Here is an 18,326-nt window from a genome sequence, read left to right as displayed (position 1 = left end):
ACATTTCTATTTGTTCTATATTATCATTGTCTTAATGTTAGCTTATTTTATATAATCAAAACACCAACATACTCCCGGCCGTTGAACACCTGTTCAACGTTATCCAACGTTGACCGCAAAATTGCTGGGGGCTGGGCTTACTGCAGCAGGAGTCGGTATGGGATTGACGATCCTCACGGTTGTCTGCTCTGGACCATTGTGTCTTGTGGGTCGTGAGCATCTTTTTATTCCATATACCATCACAAGAACCAATAGTATTGTTAGCGCTACGTAGGAGACTATAACATGATGAGCCGGCTGGCTGGGGTCTTCTGGCAATTTCCAGTTTTGCTTAGTTTCCAGTTTTCCTTGAATGTTGCTTAGTTCATCGTAGCTTAGCTGCATCTTTGTGAATTGTGTTGTTGTTGGCGCTATTTTTGTTGGGCCCATGCTGAAGTTGCCAAATCGGACATATGACAATTTCATTGTGTCTATCGTAGTTATACGGTGACCTGTTATTCGTATACGAGAACTCCTAGCTGTACACGTCGGGTCTAGAGTTAACAATCCAGTCTTCTTAATAGTGACACCTTGTATATTATCGTCACAGGTGACTGCGAGTTCAATTGGTCTAGTGGTGGCAAAAATCCACTGATTTTTGTGATACATGTCGTACCACACGAATGATCTGTTTGTGTGTTGTATTTGGCAAGTTGATGATTTTGTGTTTTTGAATAGCTGGAACTCACAGTTGCTATTAGCTGAAAACGTCGTTTGTTTATCAAAACAAATATATTGCTCGTTGTTGAGCTGATGGCATTGTTCCAAATCGGCTCTTGAGAGCCCAATGTATTGATTCTGTTCCTTGTTGACAGCAATGATGGGAATTTTAATGTTCATGATTACAATCCCATGAGTTCCAATTGCTGGAATGGGTACCAGGTTATACAGTTGCACTGCCTGCGTTGCCACTAATGGAAATGTGACCTTAAATATCACATGATTGTTTGCGATTGTTCCTTGTGCCTTCATTAAGCCATATAGTTGCAAGACGTCGTTATCTGGAACTGGCAAATCCAAACCAAACGGAAGATGTCTCTTCAGTTGGTTCAGATGTTCCCGAAGCTGGCCTGGTGATAGAAGTAACGGGCTTATTTTGCTATGATGGGCATCTGTAAATACTCGGGAAATTTCGGTTTGAATTCGTTGCAAATTCCCTGCAATAACTGTCATCTGAGTAGTTAGCGTGATATACCATTGCAACGCCTTTACCGCATTGTCCTGGACTTTGGTCGTGTCGTTCATTTGTTGTTCCATTAGTTTCATCTGATTTTCAATTGTGGCTTCATCTCGCTTAATGATATTTATCGTTGAATCAATTACTGATGTCTGATTTTGCAGCAAGTTCAATAAGTAACTTGCTTCATTTGATTTAACCTTTCTTCTGGTGCCTGACATCTCTGTTGCATACTTCGAGTCCAGCACACCAAATAAGCCGTTCGCAATGTTCGCAGTTATATCTAAAGGCGATCGTCGTTGGCGTTCTATGTGAAGGAGATCATTTCCTGTCCGTAGCTCTGAGTTGACATGCTCGAAGTGCCTCTGCATTGCGGTGCATGCCTCTGGAACCTTCATTAATACGCATATTTCTCCAACCTTTACTACTCCGTCTGAAAATGTCTTCAGGTCGGCCCAATATGGTTCGAGATCGTAGAAAGCCACAATAGTCCAGTCAGACGTTGCCATCCTTCCTGTGCCAATACTTTCATAGTATATGCCTGGTTTGGGGTTGAATCGAGTTATATTAGTTCTTTGAGCAAATGCTATAGGCAATAACAACAGCATTAGGCAGATCGTCATTGCCAACGGTGGCAGACCGATCGATAAGCGTCTTTTTTGTTTTTGGTTCTACGTTGTCCTCGATACCAGGGTCTTTTTGGGAATTCGCTTCTGTGTCATCTGCCTCGATTTTACGTTTTGTTGCCGTCTCTCTAAGCAAGGGGGCCAATTTATGGATAGCCCGCTTGTAGGTGCCTCTGGCTGTTTTAACGTCTACCACGCGGACGTATCCATCCAAGCCTGGATATAACTTAACAATTCGTCCAATTGGCCACTGCAAAATTGGCACATTATCCTCCTTTAGAATTACCATCATGCCTTCTTTGACATTGTTATATGGTTTTTTCCACTTGGATGTACCCTGCAATTCTTGTAAGTACTCTTGAGACCATTGTGTCCAGAATGTATGCTTAAGCCGTTGCACTAATTCCCATTGCTCTGGAATCGATCGCTGTGTTATTGGTTCTGCATCTGGTTGGGCTACTAATGGTTCTCCGATCAATAGGTGGCCTGGGGTTAGAGCTGTTAAGTCGTTGGGATCGTCTGAGTTCGGCGTTAACGGACGAGAGTTCAGCACTGCTTCAACATTGACAATGATGGTAGACAGTTGTTCGAACGTTAAGTTTGCTGTTGATACGTTTTTCAACAGTAAATGCTTAGCGGACTTCACCGCAGCTTCCCATAATCCTCCGAAATGTGGAGACCGTGGTGGTATGAACTTAAATTGCACTCCTTTTTGATTGCAAAATTCCTTGATACTACCTGCTGCCGTTTCTGAGTGTATTGTATCGGTCAGTTCCTTAAGTTGGTTGTTTGCCCCAACAAAGTTTGTTGCATTATCGCAGTATAATGTCTGGCATCTTCCTCTGCGCCCAATAAAGCGCTGAAGCGCGCCCACAAATGAAGAGGTGGACAGGTCTCCGACCAACTCCAAGTGTACTGCCTTGGTTGCAAAGCATACAAATACTGCAATGTAGGCTTTGTCGGGACGTTTTCCTCGAACCTTATGGTGGATCCAGAATGGTCCACAATAGTCTACTCCGGCATTGAGAAAGGGTCTATTCTGAGATACCCGATGCTCAGGTAAGTCGCCCATGACTTGTTTAAATAACTGAGGCCGGTACTTGGTGCATACTACGCAGCCCTGAATCACATTCCGGACCATCGGTTTCACCTTAATGATGTGGTACTGTTGTCGAGCTATTCCGCGTAGTGCCTCATGTCAATGAAGATTATCTTCATGAAGTTTCCGTAGCATCATTTTTACCACCGGATCATTATACGGCAAGAGATATGGATTCCTTGTTTCCGTTGATACTGGTGCTTGTTGTAGCCTAGTTGCTACTCGTATTATTGAATCTTCATCCAGTATTAGTGGCAATGTTGCCACCGTGCTTTTGCGATCTAGCGGTTGATCAGGTCGTTTCTTTAAGTGCCGTAATTCATATGCAAATCCTGTTTCTTGAATTTGCTTAATGATCACTCTCCGTGCTTGGTCTAACTCTTCCAACTCTAACTGAGCCGTTGGTTTCCTGCTCTGCTTGTGACAAAACCGTAGCACATACGCCACTATTCGCTGTAGCCGGTAAAACGAATGTTTGTGATTTACCGTATATATCCATTCACTCTTGTTGTTTGCCGTGGCAGTCACCATGCTGAATACCTTGGTTTTCTTCTCAGCGGTATCCATCGTGTGCTCTGTAGGCTTAAATGGTGCTGGCCAGCCACGTTGTGGTCCATGCAGAAATAGTGGTCCATACAACCAAAATGTATGTGTGCTAAGCTGAACTGCTGATATGCCTCGAGACAGAACATCAGCTGCGTTAAGCGCTGATGACACATGCCGCCATTGCCTTGGATGTGATACTGCGTGTATTTTTGTCAACCGATTAGCCACAAACGTGTGGAAATGTGATGCCCGTGAATTAATCCACGAGAGTACTACTGTTGAGTCTGACCAGAGGACTGATTCTACACTTTCTGATCCGAATTGGAGATCCTGTCGAACTCTATCCGTGAGTTCAGCTCCAAGCACAGCTGCACATAGTTCCAGCCGGGGCAGTGTCTGTTTTTCCAGGGGAGCCACTCTCGACTTGGCGCACAACAATCTGACCGAAATTTGGCCATTTTTATAGGTTGATCGGACATAAACTGCCGCACCATACGCCTTTTCCGATGCATCAACAAATGTATGCAATTCCTTTGTAGTGGGGACCTTGCCATCAAAAATATGCCTTGGGATTTTCATGTGGTTTAGTGCCTGTACATCCTCTCGGTAAGCTTCCCATTGCTTCTCCAAATACGGCGGTAGGTCACCATCCATCTCAATTCGTGCGGTAGCAACATGTTGAAGAAACATTTTTGCTCTTACCACTACCGGTGCGAACAGTCCTAGAGGATCGAAGATTTGACCGACTTCGGATAGCACCACTCGTCTGGTTATTCCTTTTGTATGTCTTTGAGCCTTTCCACATAATTGGTCTTTTTTGGGTGCCCATATGATTCCCAATGTTTTGACACTTGTTTGTTCCAGTGTGTCACCGAGATTGATGTCAGCAATCGTATCTTCCTTTGGAATTTCCTTTAGAAGTTGACTGCTATTTGAACACCATTTTCGTAAGTTGAAACCCTTAGGTTTCAAGATTTCTAGAAGCTTTTGTCTTATTTGCAGGGCTTCTGGTAAACTGTCTGCTCCTGTGAGACAATCATCAACATAAAAGTCATTTTTTAATGCTGATGCTCCAGACGACAATTTTTCAATGTTTTTCAGTGCCAAATATTCCAGACTCTTCGTCGCTAAATATGGGGCTGCCGTGGTTCCATAAGTTACCGTTTTTAAACGATAAAACTTTAGTTCTTGACTTGGATCCTCTCTCCACACAATCATCTGATTGAATTGATCGGCAGGGTTTATCCAAACTTGACGATACATTTTTTCAATATCTGCCGTGAACACATATTTGTGTGTCCTGAACCGCAGAAGAATTGAGAAGAGTTGACTCTGTACAACTGGTCCAGGATATAAAATGTCATTCAGTGATTTTCCTGATGATGTTTTGCATGAAGCATCAAATACCACTCTTAGCTTGGTGGTGGTACTTTCTGGTTTTAGTACACAATGATGCGGTATAAAGTAATGGTTCTTGGGAATTTGTTCTACCATTACTTGCTTCATATGTCCAAGCTGTTCATATTCTGACATAAATTTTACATACTCCTTTTTTATGTCAGGGTTCATTCGCCTCTCTAACGACATGAATCTTCTTTTGGCTACTTCCCGAGATTCTCCAAGAGATGACGCCTCTTCAGCAAATGGAAGCTTTACAATTAGCCGATTGTCCGCCGCCGTGTGTAGGTTATCGAGGAAGAATTTTTCACAATACTCTTCCTCCGGACTCCTGTACCTTTTTATTGGCTCTAGTGTGTCTAGTTGCCAGAATCTTTCCAGCGATTCCTCTGGATTCGTCATGCCTACCATGCATGTGATTGAAGCTGACGTTGACATATTAATTCTGCCAGCAACAATCCATCCAAACTCTGAGTTTTGTAATGTTGGACGGTTTCGATTGCCCCGTCTCCTTTCTGGTAGCAGTATAGCATAATGATCATCAGCTCCCAACAGCATATCAATTTTTCCGGGTTTATCAAATGTTGGGTCCGCTAATTGAATGTTGTCTGGTAATGTTACTTTCTGCGTTATTTGTTCTGTGGGTTGGTCACCTATTATGTGAGGCAATACAAATGCCTCAACTAGCATTGCGAACTTGTTGTATCTTGACCTTACAACCAAGCTTACTCGCGCCTTGCTTATCTGTGGTTGAGCACCCACTCCATTTATATGAACATGAGTCTCGTTAATTTTTAACGATAACTTCTTTACCAGTCTCTCTGAGACGAGATTTACTTGAGAGCCGCTATCCAGGAGTGCTCGAAATTCTCCTTTCCTTTCATTGATCCCCTTTACCACTTCCTTGGCCGTTGCCAACAGGGTGTATTTTCTGCCAATTCCATACGCAGAAGCTGCAGAAGCAGATGTAGCAATTTGGTTGCCTGTTTCTAAATGCAACATTGTGTTATGTTTTTTATCGCATTTAAAGCATCCCCTCCAAGAGCAATTTTTTGCTATATGGTCCGGCTTGAAGCAATTGACACACAATTTGTGTCTCTGCACCCAATTAAGCCGCTCTGCTGCGGATTTGATTTTGAACTTTTCACATTGGAAGAGTTTGTGCTTTGCTCTTTCGCAGAAAGCACACAGGGTACTGTTTGTCCCAGATGTTGTTGCGCATGTCTTCCTTGGACTTGGTTTCTCGATGCTGCGAATTTCGTTTTCTCGGTTTCCCAATCGCCTCTAATGTTAGGAAGCGCTGTTCCAAGAAGGATAAGAAGTCCTTTACTTCCTGCAGATCCCTTGTGTTGGAAAGAGATTGCTCATATAGTGCGTGGTTGAATCTATCCAATTTTCTTGTCATATAAAACATTATGACAGCATCTGACGATTCCATATTGACGCCGATATTTTTTAAGGCTTGCAATGATTCAAAAATGTTATCATGCAAATTCTTTATAGAAGCTGCGTCATTTCCCACATTTGGGTGATCAAACAGCTTTGCCAGTATGGCTGTTACTAGGACTCGTTTGTTATTAAAACGTTCCTGCAACACTGACCAAGCAGTGTTGTAATTGGCTTCTGTTAATTCCAGGTGCCGTATCAGTCTCTCTGCTTCTCCAGAAAGGTTTGATTTTAGGTACCACATTTTCTCTATCGTGGATACATTTGACTCATGAACCACCTTTTTATAGATGTCATGAAATTGTTGCCATTTCAGATAATCCCCATCAAATTTTGGAATGGGAATTTTGGGTAGTTGCAATGATTGTATCGATTGCAATACAGGTGGTGATTGTATTACTACATTTTCTGCTGGTGCCACACAGAATTTCAGCATTGTATTTTCTGCGGCCACAAACGTAGCTATATTATATCCGGCTTCGGCTGGATTTTCAGCTAGCCGATGAATCTCATAATGGATTTCTTCAATTTGCATCCATAATTTGTCGACTACCGATTTGTAAGTCATTTTTTCTTCAGGCACAATTTGTCTTAATGTCCTGGACAATGACTCCAGCAGAGCACTTTGCTTACGAATCAGTGGTTTGACCATGACTCGCTCTTCCTCTTTTTGGCGAGCTTGTCTCTCTAGCTTTATTTTTGCCAAATGGTCCTTCCAATCTTCCACCATATTAGATACAACCGTCTTCATTTTGCTGAAATAGTCCGTTATAAAGTAGTCATCTTCAGTTGGCACGTTATTTAATTTGTCCATCAACTCCTGATGACCTTTCTCGAAGTTCTCCCACATGTATTCCAGGAGCTCAAGTTTCTCCTCGAAATAAGATGGCTTCGTTTTCCTGGCGAAAGAATCTTTTTTGCTATTCCGAATCAAGGCCTGGATTGCCTCTCCTCGTTCTGTCTGCTGTTTATAAAATTCCTCCATGTTCTTTTATATTCTTATGTAATTGCTTGTTTGTACTAGTACTTGACCCGATGGGAGTTTATTTATTTTGTCCAAGACAGGGAACGCTCCGACTCGTTCCTAAATATGGTCAAGTGTAGCACAAATAAGAATAAGAAATAAATCGAAGTTGCCTTTTGAATAGTGTTTTAACAATAGTTTTATTTTTATTTCCAATATACCTATTCTTTTACACTGATAACTGCCACGACAGTGAAACCAATTTTTGGAGTTTCTTTTCTTTGTTTAAAAAAAAATTGCTGATCAATGCCGAAATCTATACTCGTGCGTACTACCTGGGTTACTGACCGAGTTAACTAGGTCAGATATTGCTGACGCCAGGGAATGCAACAGAGTTGAGTTGATCAAACTTTATTTTATACAAAAATAACTTTTTATGATTTGATTCAAAATGATTTATGATTTGGTCGCCTCGTTGACACAAATCGTTGTTAAATGATTTTCATAAGGTGATCGCCTAGTTGATCAACTTTTATTAGATGGGTATGCACTGCTACCCCGTTGCGGAAACCAACTCCTAGTTTTCCAGTAACTCTTTTTTATTCGCCAAGGTGGCTACGCAATGATTGCCAAGTTAATCAATTGCGATGTTTTTAGTCGGGACCCCAGATTGATGTGAGATGTTCATCAATTTGTGCCCTCGCTTAGGATTGTCGTGTCCAAAGCGTGCAAAGAAAGTAGTCGCCTAGTTGACCAGTTTCCTTTTTGTTGAGAGATTGGTCGCCTGAGTTGACCAAATGTTCTCGCTTGATGACGGTTTCACCAAGTCTGTTATTCTTTTAACTTGGAGCCGCCAATGTCGGGGTCACCAAAATGTTCAATGAAAAACGTTAGTGTTTCTTGAAGTTATTAAATGTTTATTTATTTATATATATATCTAGGCACTAGCACATAAACCAGTGACTAAGGGTTGTCGCAACCAACACATAAATTGGGTGGACCTCGGAGTGAGATTACAAAGGTAGAGATGGGGGCCAAAGACACAGCGATGCACACCCGATGTAGCTACAATTGGTATCTGATCTTACTAAGAATAATTCATTTCTTTTATAGTACAAAATAGCGAGCTCACCAGTGCATAGTTCGACATAGTGTTAGGTCAGCAAAATACGTTTTTATTGATTAACTAGGTCTTTATTGTTTACTGCTGACCATATCAGACCTACTTATGACTGATGAGCCATCTATATCTAGAATCGGGTTACATACTTAATTGACATACATTTCTATTTGTTCTATATTATCATTGTCTTAATGTTAGCTTATTTTATATAATCAAAACACCAACAGTGCCGAAGATGCCAAGACAACAGCATGGATAACAATTCAAGACCAAGCCAAGAAAATAAAAACATCCAAGAGGGAAAAGTCTTGAACCCAAACCAGGCATGCCGCAGATGCGGGGGAGCCGGACACTGGGCAAGGGAGTGCAACAATCAGAGACTCAATTTCTGTTGGCAGTGTGGAAGGATTGGGAAAAGAACAAAAGAATGTTGTTGGAGTTCGGGAAACGAAAGGCGGTTCCAGCCTATCAGGGGCGAGCAGGGACCCAGCCAACAAGCTCCTCCCCACTAATAGGCCAACTAATAGAGGAAGAGGATCAATTGTCAGCAATTATCGAAGTATCAGGAGTCCAGATGAAAGCGACAATTGACTCCGGAGCCACGAGCAGTTTTATCAGCAAACAAATGTTGGAAACGATGGAAAACAAAGGAGACCGAGAGACCACGAATAAGCAAGTATACATGGCGGACGGGAAGGTGAGAGACATCAACGAGCAATGGACAGGATACGTTCGATTCGGAAACAAAGAAATGAACATAACATTTCTCATCATGCCAGACGGAATAGATGCTATAATCTTAGGATGGAATTTCCTAAGGCTGATGAATACCGAAATAGCATGCGGAGGCCACAGGATAAAAATTCCAACGGTGAAGAGGATGCAGGACTGGATAACCGAACGCATATCGATCGTGGTGACACAGAAGGAAGAGCAAACAGAAATACAAAGGTTTCTAGAACACGAACTGATGGAATTGGGGAAAATCAAGGGATCATCAAAAGTAGGGATACACAGGATCACAATGAAGGATGATATACCAATAAAACAAAGGTATTACCCAAAAAATCCAAAAATACAGGGAGAAATCAACACAAAGGTCGATGAACTGTTGACAAAGGGATGCATCGAACCATCACAAAGCCCATATAGCTCACCCATAGTGATGGTGAGAAAGAAGCAGACGGGCAAATGGAGATTATGCGTAGATTTTAGACAGATTAACGCAAAATCTATAAAAGATGCATACCCAATGCCCCGCATCGATTACATCTTAAAACAACTACGTGAAGCGAAATTTATAAGCAGCCTAGACCTGAAGGACGGCTATTGGCAAATTCCGTTGGAAGAAAACAGCAGGCCAATGACAGCATTCACAGTCCCAGGGAAAGGTTTATTCCAATGGAAAGTGATGCCATTCGGGTTACACTCCGCATCAGCAACGTTCCAACGGGCACTGGACCAAGTCATTGGCCCAGAAATGATACCAAACGCGTTCGCCTACCAAGATGACATAGTGGTAGTAAGCAAAACAATCAAAGAACACATGGACCACCTGCAAGAAGTGTTCAGGAGATTGAAAGAAGCAAACTTAAGAATAAATGTGGAGACCAACAATTGGAACCACAGTATGGGCAAAAGAACACCATCTCTCGAATGCGGCCGAAGGATTTGCAGCAAAGTTGGCACCAAGATTTGGAGGCCCCTATGAAGTGACAGGTTTTTTGTCTCCAGTTATATGTAAATTACGGCACAAAGAAACAGGAAAACCCAGGCAAGCACATATTAGCCAGATGAAACAACAAATATGTGAACAAACAGATGGCAAGAAACTAGATGAACAATGAGTATGGACGACTCTGATGACATGGCAGCGAGAAATCTGCACAGACCGGCCGGCTGGGCAGAAAACTCAAAAACATGACACAGAGCCAAAAATCTCAAAACGCATTGAAATCATACAAAATCACATAACGTAGAGCTAAAAATCTCAAAGCGCGTTGGAATCATGTAAATAGGAACAAGCAGAATAGCAAAGTCGCAAACCGCATACCGGAACAAGATGAATATATGCGGATATCGTAAATATACAGACAGTCAAATATGCATGAGAAAATAGAAAATAACAAAAAAAAAAAAAAAAACGATCAAACAATCAAAGAGAGTCAATGCCTATACATGCGCACGATATTACGCATGTAATGGTGAATGGGAGCACATGTAATGGTATGAGTGCACAAAAAAAAAAAAGGGAAAGAGAGGGGAACACACCTACACATGCGCATGAGATTGAGCATGTAATCGTGCAGCATCGCGACACACACACACATGCGCGCGGTAATACATTAGTATTAGTGGAGCATCGTAGGGGCATTAAAATATTCGACGTCGATAGTTAGAATAGAGAATCCAAAGTTTTGAATAGCGGTAAAAAACTTAACAAATATCAAAGATGCGAGGTTTCCTGCATGCAAGAATCTTAGTCATGAAACACTCAAAGTCGAAAGCTCGGAGAGTAACCATCAATAAAAATATAAACAAAAAAAAAAAAATGAATTTTTACCAAGTGGATAACGGGGGCCCATAGGGCACGCGGTGACTGGCATTGGTCCGAAGAAGAGTCCGACGACGATGAGCCGGATATGATAAATCCGGTAATCACCGCCTCCTCGGACGAGGAGCACGATGAGGACGGAGATGAAAGTGGTTACCTGACAGAGGAGAGCGAGGCAGAGTCAGCAGTGAACCAGGGACACCAGGAGGACGAGAATGATGATGAAGAAATGTGGAGGGAGCTGGACGAGGCGGTACGGATGATGGAGGAAGAAGTGTCGGGAGAGGAGGAGGAATATGCGCCATGGGAGCAGAATGAAATCCATGAGCCTCCGGCAAGATTGTGGGAGCCAGCGCGGCCATCAACGCCGTTTCGTATGGTGGACTCAATGTCAGAGGCCAGCAAAACGGCGGGGATGGCCGTGGCTGATGAAGGTGCGGCTGATGGAGTAGCCAGCCCACCTCCACTCGAGCCGGAGGGGTCGGAATGGGATGCAGAACGAGCCATGGTTGAGAACCAGCAATGGATGAGTTGGTGGCGTCAGCAGATCCTGCAGCAGCAGGAGGCTGAGAGGGATCTGCTAGCGTGGGAAAAAAGCCAGCAGGAAGAGGAACAGCTGGCAAAGGCCAGGAAGCGGCTGGCGGAGGCAACGAGGCAACAGCAACAGCAACAATTGCAGCAACAGCAACAACAGCAACAGCGATAACTGCAACAACAAGAGCAGCAACAGCAGCAGCAGCAGCAACAACTGCGACAACAACAACATCAACAGCAACAGCAACAACAGCAGCAGCAACAGCAACAACAGCGACAGCAACAACAGCAACAGCATTCTCAGCAACTGCCGCTCGAATGCCAAGAGTGCCCGTGGGTGTGGCCAAGACCGGAATTGATTAGACAAATGTCTGCACCCACGGGGCACAACGACAGTGCTCGGCCCATATTGGCCAGGCAAATCTCATGCCCAGTGCAATACGGGCATGAAAGATATGAGGCGGTGGAGGAGAGTGAATGGCCGGAGATGGTGTCGGAAATCGTGGGGCAAATGGCGCAACATGAGGGGCCAAGAGTAGTAAGAATAGCGTGGGCGGGTAGAATTAGGTGTAGAATTAGAATCGCACAGGGGGTGATTAGGGTGTTTAGGGAGAGGCAGTAAGAATACAAAACAAAAATTAGAAATAAGTTAGAGTAATACTAGTGAGTAAGAAAAGATGCGGAACGGGCCAAAAAAAAAAAAAAATATAAACAATGAAAAGATGCCCTATTCCGCCAACATTTAACGAAAAGATACTCAGTAATCGCCAACAATAGAAGATGACAAATGGCCAATAAAAGATGCGAGCTGAGTCCCAAAAACAAAAACAAGCAAAACACATGACAAAACTACGAAAAAAAAGGAACAAAGGCAATACATAAAAAAAAAATGCACAAATACGGAAATGAAAGAAATACACATACAGAAAACAAACACAAGGTACAAGGGACAGGGGAGGGCAAATCCCTCCCGAAGAAGGGGGAGTATGAGGAACATTATAGACAAGAATAATGTCCCACACAACAAACAAGCTACAACAAACGGCCAGATACAAACGCAGCCAAGACACAAACCAAAGATACGATATAAGACCAAGCACAGAATCGGTTGTATAAGAATAGAATTGGCGGTATAAGAATAAAATCGGCTGTAGATGTACAAATAGAACAAGGCCGGTCAAACTTGGCCGATCGAACCCCACGCAACCGCTGGCGATTTCGTACAAGCGGGAAGATGCGTGGGAAACATAACACGATGAATTTGGCCGTATAAGAGCCAATAAACGAGGCCGGTCAAACTTGGCCGATCGAACCCCACGCAACCGCTGGCGATTTCGTACAAGCGGGAAGATGCGTGGGAAACATAACACGATAAGTTCGGCCGTATAAGAGTCAATAAACGAGGCCGATCGAACGGGGCCAATCGAGCCACACGCAACCGCTGGCGGTTTCGTACAAGCGGGAAGATGCATGGGAAGCGTAATGCAAAGAAACCGATATGCACACACATGCGATGGGCAACCAAGTCCAACATGGCTCGATCCCATGATTTACGATCAAACATGACCGATCGAACCACATGCGACCGCTGGCAATTTCGTACAAGCGGGAAGATGCGTGGGAGGCATAATGCATAATATCGGCTGTATAAGAGTAAATGAAACCGGGCTTGAGGGCATAATTGCATGCAAAAAGGGGGCATTGGCCTCATTAGATAAATCAAGAGCACAGAGAGGCAAATATAGAGATGCATGCATTAGCGTACTGGGCTTATGAGTATACGCTGAATAAGCATACACGCACGTCACACGTGCACTACACTACACGCTCATGAGAACGAAAGCAGTTAGATTGCGAGCAGCAAAAAATCTTGTGAGCGAAAGAGAACAAAAGTGATGACCAAGCAAGCCCTTGAGACGGGTGCGGGGCATGCATGCATTATATGAAGCGATAATGGTTTGTGGATTGGAAATGGGAATATGCGAACCGAAGGGGGAGGGATGAACAATGGGGAAGCCCTCTATCTAATAGATACGATATGCGTATGAAAGTTCATTGCATGGGAAATTAAACGATGTTGTATATTAAATTAATCAGGCTAATTATTATTGAACAATAGTTTAAGTTTAATTAGTATATATGTATATAAATATAATATGGAGCGAATATGGGCGAAATTGGGTATGACGAGTGGATCAAAGGGAGCGACGGGCGACGGCAGCGCTGACAGAAAGCAGAGAGAGTCAACGGGATACGATGGGCGTCCAATAGAAAGGCGACGCCAATGGGTGAAAGAGATGGAAGCACATAGATGTAAGGGAGCTAGACAAGGACAAGGAAACAAATGGGCGCGCAGCCACAAAGAAAGTGGACACATATGCGTCAGGAAAAGCAAAAGCCATCTCAACGAGCATAGCGAAAGGGGTGCAGAGGTGTGGAGCACAAATCAAGCAAGACAATAATCAGCAACGGCTACAGGAGCAAGAGGAAGGCAAGAAGGGACGACGAGGGATTCGAAGTGACGAGTTAAGTTGTTTACACTGTCTGTCAGATCTTCCGCCATCCCGTCTAGCTGGAAGAAATCATATATTATTCCTCTTCATAAAAAGGGGAAAAAGTCCGAAGCCTCCAATTATAGGGGCATTTTTAAATTTTCTGCCATTCCAAAGCATTTGAGAAAATAAGAACATCTCAATTGCAGCATTTTTGTAGCTCAATTATTTCGTCATCCCAACATGGGTTCAAGAAACGTAACATCTAACTCGATCAAAAGATTCAAGACTGCTTTGCAAACAGACGTCATTTATACCGACTTCAGCAAGGCCTTTGACTCTATTAATCATACTGTAACGATCCTTTCTCGTCCCTTGGGATATTTCCAATATCTCTTGGGCTAGGTTTGGCACAACGAAATTTATGTTGTGCCCTGGTGAAATTAGAACTCGTTTGTCTGATTAATGGTTTTAAAGCAGGTATTTGTTTATAAGATTCTGGGGCTTGGATGGGTATGACTAGTTTCTATGAAGATGTCTCGAACAGTTCTTCTCTTGTTCCTTGTGTCACCGCTGGTTACTATTTCAGACTCGCAATGTAGATACTTTGACTTGTATCTCCCTCTTCAGAATATCTCCGGGACGTTGATTGGCCTTAGGATAGATCCTATGGCCTTTCTTTAACGTTTCCTCGCGTATTCTGATCCTCTAGGGATGTTATTTCCACCTCAGTACCTTCAGCTGTGTTTGTGAGAGGGTCTTTGCGTGGTCGTTGCCTCTAGGACAAATCCTGTGGTCGTTTGTTATGCAGCAGGATTTTTCCTCAGCGATTGGTATTCGTCAGGATATAAAGATCCTGGAATTTCGGCAGTATGATATATCCTCGTGCTTTCCAATGTGCTATGGACTGTCCTGGAGCCGCTTGACGTCTCTCTTTTTATTGCTTGGGCTCGGTGTTCGGGTCCTATTCTAAGGACTTTTTTGATATCTGATAACTTGAGAGGTTACTCGTAAGGCCTTCTTACTTATTGTAGTTTCCCTCGATCCTTTTCACACTCGTAAGGCCTTAAAACTCCTTGATTGAGCACGACTTGTTGACTTGATGATTTCCTTGCTGGGTGTTGCCTTTACATGGGAAGCTCCCACGGCCTCAGGAATTGATTGGTGTAGTACCGCTATACAGCTTGTAATTTTCCATCGGCCCTCTGCTTTCACCCGCGCATTTACTTGTTGCTATGCGTGGTGAAAGTCCCGTAAATCCTTATAGCGTTTCGGTCGCTCTGTCGGCTTCCGTTCCTTTTTCTCTTTTGCGGCGCCTTCCCATTGGCTGCCCAACTCCTCTCATTGATTTTATAATGCCTTATCTTCTCTGCCGACGCTGCCGTTGCCCGACGCTTCCCCTGATCTATCAGTCATACCAGCTTTGCTCTTTCTCCCATATAGGAACCTACATATTCAAATATACATCTGTACTATAATTAACTTAGTCTATATTTTATATTAATTAGTACGATTATTTTACATCTTAGTATCTAATTTAATCTGTTGCGCATAATTCATCCACCAGATATGGGCTTTTCTCAATATTTATTTCCCCTTCTTCGACTTGTATATTCCTCTCACATACCCACAAGCCGCTCGTTCTCGTTCTCGCATCGTATTCCCTCTCTTCCCCCTCTTCGATTTACATATTCCCCTCACACATCCACAAGCAACACCCTTGCTTGCGTTTGTCTCGGGCGCGATGCATCCCGCACCCGTCTCCTGGGCTTGCTTGGCCCCCACTTTTGCTCTCGTTGAACTTCGGTTTCGCACGATCTCAACATACTCGGCTCTAATTCGCATCGCAGTCAGAGAACACCTGCATTAGCCACCGGCACTCTATCTCGTACACGCATAGTGTACGTGTGTCTGCTTTCCCACATCTCGCTCCATGGGCCCCACGCATGCTAGACAAGTGCATGCATTTCTCTTATTATCTTTCCCACTCTGCGCTTTTGGGTCTCGTTGTGAGGCCAATGCCCTCAAGATTCGTCTCACTCGCGCTTTCGTTTTTCGGGTGTAACCAATTTTCTGGGTTACGCCTCCCACGCATCTTCCCTGTTGGACGAAATTTGTCAGCGGTTGCTTGTGGTTCGATCGGCCATACTTGTGTTTGATCGTATATCGTATGCCTCGATTGAGTTCGATCGGTCCCAATTGTGCATGCGCATGTATCGTACGCTTTGATCGTGATTCCGATGGTTTGTGTGTCGACTGTATCTTATATCATTATTATTACCTATAATGTTCCTCACAGGGGGTTACTGGGCTGTGGTCCCTCGTCGAATATCACTGTCTGGCCCAGATTGAGACGGAGGTTTGGTCTGTTCCCGAACGTCGGCAGCATTCGATAGTACGTATCCCTCTCCTCCCTCATTACCAACAAAACAACACACGTGGCTTTGTGCATTTTCGTGCAAAATGAAATGAAAGTCACTCCATATTTGCGACAATGAGCCTTAGTGTGAGTAGAGTGAGTAGTTAAGACGGGTATATTTCAGAAATCATTTCCTGGGTATAGAGCTTTTTTCTGGTAACAGATTTTCGTAGATTCTCTCGAGTTTCCGTAATGTTGAGTAATGAGCTCTTAATCGGAGATCCACTAGATATTCTTTGTATGGTTTCTGATGACGTTGTTTTCGAGCGCGTATGCTATTTTTTAGTTTCTCAAAATAGCTCGGAGGGAGAAAGAACTGTAAAATTCAGGCTTGAAATCGACCAATGTCATCTCTGGATACCCGCTGGTTTGCCACCAACTTTCGGACCGTCCGGTCAGAAAAATGGCTATCCTCGGAGGCAATGTCTCTAAACTCAAATGGTACGTGGCGGCCCGGATTTTGATTTGCTTTATGAAGTAGAGAGGATTGATAGACCCGCTAAAGGCGATACCCCATTTGGTTATACGTTCGGCAATCGAGGAGTACGGCCCGCCGGAGACTCATGGAATCGATTCCGCTCACTGTATTCTAGGTTAATCTTTTAAACATTGGTACCGAAAGGTGTCGGGGAGCCGTCGCGAGAACCAGAATGCGATTATGAACGATAGTTAATTTAATTTCTTATCTCCAATGATGCACTGGGCTTCTCGTTCGGAGAGTCAACTCAACAAAAAAAAAAAAAAAAAAAAAAAAAAAAAAACACTGGATAATAATTCTCCGTGGAGCGAACTCGCGGAAACGATTTCTCAGATCTTCCACGGTACCAGTATCCAATTCAAATTCATCGCTAAGGACTTCCAGTTCTGCCTTGCTATCTATATTTGTTCAAAGAAAATAAATACAATCGCACCGTGGCAGAGAGTTATATAGGCACATTAAAAATATTTTATTATTTTGCCAAAATATTTGTGACGGTTTAAATATAATGAAAGGATCGAGCCTGGATGAAATCGGATCCCTTTTTTTTTTTTTTTTTTTTGGGTTGAGTCGGAAATATTTACGTAAATAGAGTTTGGCTGGCTGGAAGCTGTTAAATATCCTGCGACGCAATCAAAAATTCCTTCGCGTCCTTGATGGAAATCCAATTTTCCAATGTCCTTAGCATTAATATCCTCGGATGCTGAGTTGCCATTGATGCTGGGTAGCAATAGGTCCTAAGCGATAAACATCCTTCCCTAACTAATTCTTAATTCTTCCATGTAGATATCCTCGTATTGGTGAGTCCTTGTGTGCGAAGTATAGCACTTTCCTTTTTCGATACTTTCTGATGCGTACCACTGACTGACTCTGATCCATCCTATGCTTTAATTAAAACTGGCTGACAAACTATTTGACAAGTGTCTCTCACTGTACACGTGGGAGCGGTCGATTCTTAGGCTACCCTTTTCCAGGCCCCGTTCATCTTGAAGTGCGGTATGGTGGAATCCAAACTATTGGCTCTCAGAGAGAGCCACCTTGAATCACTCTGCCCACTGGTAATTTTACGTACAAAAAAAAATTTTCTCTCACACGGGTAGGTTCGATATAGGAGAGATCCCCATACATACCCTTCCATACGCATATCCATCCGACTGTGTCCAATGTATACGATTGGCTTCCTCAAACATATGTACGTCACAAACGATTCCGAAATTTGCTGCCTTGAAGAGTATTTGTGACGTAGGCGTCACACCCATATGTTTCCAGGCACCCAGAGCACTCATACCAGAGAGTCTGCGTCACTCAAACCTACTTGCAAACAAAAAACCGACTGTTGAATCGGGGTTATGTGTGAGTGTACTAAGAGTGTTAAGGAGAGAGCAAAAAAAAATGCTTAAAGCTTACACGCACACGCCACCGAATCGACCG

The sequence above is a fragment of the Drosophila tropicalis genome, unplaced genomic scaffold (assembly GCF_018151085.1).
Source record: "Drosophila tropicalis isolate 14030-0801.00 unplaced genomic scaffold, ASM1815108v1 contig_830, whole genome shotgun sequence".
NCBI classification, from domain to species: Eukaryota; Metazoa; Arthropoda; class Insecta; order Diptera; family Drosophilidae; genus Drosophila; species Drosophila tropicalis.
This window is presented reverse-complemented; position numbering follows the sequence as displayed.